The following is a 6,000-nucleotide window of genomic DNA, read 5'->3' as shown; positions in this document are numbered from 1 at the left end:
AAATCACCTTCTTTATCAAAAGCACAAAACTTTGCTGCATTTGTCTTATTCACATTCCTTATATCCAATCTGTTAGGTATACAGAGCCCTAATTAAAATCACTCACTGTATCATAATTTGTCCTGTGCCTGGAATTGTTCACTGGGAAACCATTGTCTATTCAAAGACATCCAGGATCCAATTTAAAATCCTTTCTTTGGCTTTGAAAGCTCTTCCTAACACGGACCTGTCTAGTCTTCTCACCAATGATGTTTTCATGCTGTCCATGAGATCCAATTCTGGGCATTTTTACTGGCTGGTGGTCTACACCTGGAACTCTCCAATTTGCTTTCTGGCTTCTTTTAAATTCCAGCCAACGTGTTAACTTCTTGCAAGAAGCCTTTTTGGGGGTCCTCAGTTCTAGTACCTTCCTGCTGAGAATATACCCAATTCATTTTTTATATAATTGGTGTGGACATGTCATATCCATTAGAACGTGAATGCCTAAGATCGTTTTTTGGCCTTTATATCCCCAGCATGTAGCATATTGAAGATATAATCAAAGCCTGTGGGCTTGGTGATATGGATCAGCACTTAAGGCCTTCCACAAGATGGCTCAAACCTTATCTCACACTATTTCCCCCTTGTGCTTAACTGATCTAATTGCTGTTCACTGACTCCACTTATACCTCACCATTTGATGGTGGGTTTTTTGGAGAAAATTCTTGCAAGAATAGCTCAAAAAACAAGAATAATCCCTCCCTGGGCCTCAAATTCCCAACTGTATGGGCAAGGTTGGATGAGATAGAAAAAACATGGAGACAGAAGAGAGAAGAGAGAGAGAGAGAGAGAGAGAGGAGAGAGAGAGAGAGAGGAGAGAGAGAGAGAGAGAGAGAGAGAGAGAGAGAGAGAGAGAAAGAGAGAAGAAGAGAGAGAGAGATAGAGAGAGAGAGAAAGAGAGAGAGAGAGAGAAGAGGAGAGAGAGAGAGAGAGAGAGAGAGAGAGAGAGAGAAGATGAGAGAGAGAGAAGAGAGAAGAGAGAGAGAGAGAGAGAGAGAGAGAGAGAGAGAGAAGAGAGAGAGAGGAAGAGAGAGAGAGAGAGGAGGAGACAGAGAGAGAGAGAGAGAAGAGACAGAGAGAGAGACAGAGAGAGAGAGGAGAGAGAGAGAGAGACAGAGAGAGAGAGCGAGGAGATGAGAGAGATGAGAGAGAGGAGAGAGAGAAGAGAGAAGAGAGAGAGAGAGAGAGAGAGAAGAGAGAGAGAGAGACAGGCCATGGCACTGGCGGAAACATTGAGCCTTGGAACTTGCTACCACAGAGAGGTGGGAGGGAATAAATAGAGTCCACCCAGGAGATGAGAGGAGCCTTAGGTGGGTATCAAAGGAAACCAATTGATGAAGTATCCCTTCAAGCTAAAGATTTGAAGGACACCCAAGGAGGAGAAAGTGCCGTATACTACAAAAAGCTATGGAGAGAAGCTTTAAGAGAGCAAAATCTGATTATCTAAACATTTCCTCCATAAGTAGCCTTGAGGATTACACAAACAACAAAAGTATACTTTTTTTTTTTTCCTTTAGGAGAATCACTGTGAATCTCTAACAAATTTAACAACATTCTACTGGAGAGAGGTTCCTTGGGTATTTTAGAAATTGCTTCTAGAGAGCTAATCTTTTTAGGGCTCTATTGTTGACTTGGCCAGTAATTCTTACTGTTAATATGCAAGTGGGTGGATGGAACTAGAAGGACCGGAAGGAACAGAAAAAAAAAACTGGAAGGTTGGGGAGTCTATACTTTAAAAAAATGAATAGCGACATTTGCTCAGGTAAATTCTTTCAAGATGCCAGGAAGAGTGAAAAAGCATTGGAGTGAAAGGACCAGGGTTCAATTCCTGCTCCTTATCTATGACTAAACTTAAAGGGACCCAGTTTCCTTGGCCACCAAATTGGATTTGAAAACATAATTTCTTAGGTCCTTTTCTGTTCTGCTATTACTGTGTAACCAGAGTCTGTGGCTAGGGGGTTAAGGAAATTGGATGGGGAAAATGGTTTTTATTTTTACTAACCTTTTGTTTCCTTTGTAATCCCTATGAATTATATGATTTAAAAACCTCATTCTGAGATGTGGTCCATAAGCATTGCCAGATTGTCACATGCCCCTTTGGCAGCAAAGACAAAGTCAAGAATGCTTGCTTTATGTACAAAGACACACATGAGCCTCCTTGTTTTATGATTTTGCGAGAGGTCAAGAGCGATTTGGAATTTGCCCAGTTTTACAATTTATTTTAAACAGTCTTCATTTCTCATGGACTTAAAGAATCTCTAAGGAGTTTGGTGGCAAATACAGTAGCACCATATTGTCAAGAAGGAGTCAAACAACAAAACAACAACAAAAAGAAATGTTATGTGAAAGCACATCCAAGACTTTAAATCAGTTTACTATAATTTTTCTCCATGCGCTCTTTATCCTCATTTTATTTTTCTGGGAAAATCTCCCCTTATTTGGCCATATTGTATTGTTGTGTATTAAATGTACAAGGAAACATCCAGTCTCATCTCCCTTATCCTTAATTTAAAAAAATTAATTAATTTCGGCATCAAAGTATCAGTAACGATATCAAGAAACATTAGTTGCCTATTAACTATAGACAAGGAAACCACCAAATTTGCTAAATTAGCAATGTGGGATTTAAAGCCACCTTTCTCAAGGCATGAAGAAAAACTGGAGGTGCATCAGAATCAGTTCATTTTGTGAATAGTCCTAGAAAATGAGTCTTTGTGAATAAATAATAAAAGAAGTCTATATCTGGCAAAATTGTGATAGAAATATAAAATGTACATTCAAATGGCTGAATGGGGATCAGGAAGTCAGGGTTTAATAGCTATTATTCATTCTGTTCTGAAATAAAGTAATGAATGCAGTCAAAGTCATTTACCAGAAGTAGGAACTTCTGTTCTCTTTTTTAGGTAAAAAAAAAAGTAAAACTTGTGGTAATATTGCTACTAGCTAGTTAATTCCTAAGTTGACTATGATTATTCTAAGAAAGCCCCTGTTCATTTTTCATTTTTTTTTCTTTTTTGATGATTTATCTTGACACTGTCTTATAGGAAAGAGAGACTCCCTATTGATTAACTTCTCTACTTTGTGTCATTTTTCAATTTTTGTAGAAAGAACATACCTGGGTTTGTTGGGCTAGCAACTTCCTTCTCTTAGAAAATCCAGCAAAGAATTGGAGGTACATGACATCACATTTGTTTAGTTTCCCCCTTTTTTGCTTCATAAATGTACTATTGGTCATAGGCTGAATTAAATTTCATGTTCTTAAAAGTCCGATTGAGATCCAGTAAGCTATTTCATTTTAGTTAAGAGAATGTGAGTGCCATAATTTCCTCATGTTTATTTATTATCTTGTGCTTCCCTCTCCCCAATATACTTTCCACTCAATTTTAACAAATAATTTGGAAATCTCAAGTAAACATTAAAGTAGTTACTATTTAATATAATTTTGTGTGGCTTATTGCCTTATCATTTTCTTTATAAACAGGTATGTTTAGTAGCTGATACTGATCCTTAAAACATTCTTGTCATCTTATATAACATTTTAAGTCCTTGATAATCTGGCTCCACTCTACCTTTCCAGGCTTATTGTTTGTAATTTCCCTTCACACACTGTACATTTCAGCTAAAATGTCTTGACTCCTATTTCAGATACATGCCATTCCATTTTCTGTCTTCCCTGCCTAGGATATATTCACATTTCACTTTTGCTCCTTGTACAAACACTCTTTGACACAATTTAAATGCCATTTTTTACAGGGAGGCCTTTCTTCCCAGTTGCCAATTCTGACCTGTTCCTCCATAACTTTGTACCTATTTTGTGCCACTTACAGTTTTATGTAAGTAGAAGCTTTGGGAGGGAAAACACTAGTTTTTATCTCTATATATAATCCTTGGGTTAGACAATACATGCTTGACTTTTGATGTGTACTAAGGAGAGGGGGGACATTTATTTCTTTTTTCATAGCTTGACAACTTTTCTAAACCAATAGAAGAGTATCTCTTCAGTGATTCCTATGCTTCCTTATTCTCTGATGGGAAAAACTGTCTAAACATTTGTTAAAACTTTTAAGAAACCAGTTCAACATAAAAATCATTTTTTTTTTTTAAAAAACAAACAATACTAACAATGCTGCTTTGGAACTTAATCTCTTCTCCCAAGAGAATAGTTATTATTTTTGTTTTATTTTTTTGAGATTATTATTTGTTATTGCTTCTAGCTTTGCTACATACCCATGGTCTATAGGAATGTGTATTTTTGTCTTTAGTGAGATGAAATAATCTATTAAAAGACAAAAAAACATCACAGATTTCCATCCACGAATCTTGTTTTCAATAATTCCTTGGTACTTAAGAGGGATTTATAAGATAAGATTTATAAGATAAGATTTATCTATTCAGCCAACCAAGCATGTGGTACTGCCTCTTTTGTCCCAAGTTCTGCCCTTTACCAAAGGGACGTTTCAGTGGATGTGAGCTGATTTCCCTCCCTCTGTTCTCATACTCCGGCTAGCCTGGGTCAGACCCCACCCTCTCTAGGGAGGTCTATTACCGTAGGCTTCCGGTGGGTCCCTGAGCATGCAATCTCTCCCACACAGCTACCTGCCCTCCATGTTGCTCTTCCCCATGTGAAATTTCGGCGGTTCCCCTGCAATCCTCACGCACGCCCGTCTCCCCACTCGGTGCTTCCTGGAATGTCAAAACATTCCGTCTTTGCACGGGCTATCCCTCCTGCTGGGAGTGCCCTCCAGCCTTGCTTCTACGTCTTAGGACCCCTACTTTGACTGCCACCATCTCCTTTGAGAAGCCTTCTCTGATTAGTTGTCAGTACAATACACTGGTGTCCCCCAAATCCTGTGTACTTTACACATTTACTTATTTGTTTCTGCTCTAATATCCCATCCAATGAAAGGCAAGCTGTTTACAGACTACACAAATTTTCTATTTTTATTTCTCACATACTGCCCTGCGTATAGCAGATTCTTAATAAATGCTTACTGATTCATTTCCTGGGGATGTGGTATGAGGGAGACAAAGAACCTGTGCATATATTAATAAAGGACACGTACAAATTCAGTAATTTTTTTCTGAGAGGGAAGAAAGAAGACCACCTACTCTGTGAGTGTGTATGAGCATTTGGGATCAGGATGGGTAAAAACCGGGAAAACCTTGTGTAGAAGATTGTTTTTGAACTGAGTTTTGAAGTGAGCAAGGAATCCCAAGAAACATGGGAGGGAGCCTCTCGGGCCAGGGGGCTGCAGGAATGAATGAAACACCACATGCAGGGAACAGCCAATGGGTCCCTTTGGTTAGAATGTGGAGCAGGTGCTAACCATGCTGCATACCGACTGCAAATGTTCCCCAAAACAGATTAAAATGTAATTGGGAAATACTCAGCAAAATAAAAATCTAATGGAACGTTAATACGTGGTTTTGCTAAGCCAACACGCCTTCCCTTTACTTGAGTTTGTGGGGGAGAGAGAGATGAAATCAGTTTGGGAAGGGTTAGGTTGTAAAGGGCAAGTTTGTGTTTTATCCTAGGGCAGTAGGGAGCCATGGAAGCCTCTTGAGCATGGAAGTGAGATGGTCAGATTTGTACTTTGGCAGCTATGGAGAGAATGGATCGGAAAGGAAATAAAAGGAGATCAGTTAGAAAATTATCGCAGTAGTCTAGACAAAAGAGGATCAGGGCCTGTGTGGGAAAAAAAGGAATAGCTGTTGTGGAGGTAGGTAGAATTTTCTGGTTATAGAGTGAAATTAATGACTTTAAGGCTGTGCTCTAGGGCGTTTAGGAGGCTGCAGAAACAGGGAGATTAAAAAGAAGAGATGGGGAACTAGAAGCTGTCTTCTCTGGCTCCAAAATACGATCCAGCAAAGAATGGGAGGTATAGCAGCTAGCCAGAGAATGACAATCTCAATGAGGGGAGGGGGAGGTTGGCGTAGCAAATGATTTCTCTGGCAGGCTGG

The sequence above is a fragment of the Sminthopsis crassicaudata genome, chromosome 5, assembly GCF_048593235.1.
Source record: "Sminthopsis crassicaudata isolate SCR6 chromosome 5, ASM4859323v1, whole genome shotgun sequence".
NCBI lineage: Eukaryota > Metazoa > Chordata > Mammalia > Dasyuromorphia > Dasyuridae > Sminthopsis > Sminthopsis crassicaudata.
Note: the sequence above shows the minus strand (reverse complement) of the source record.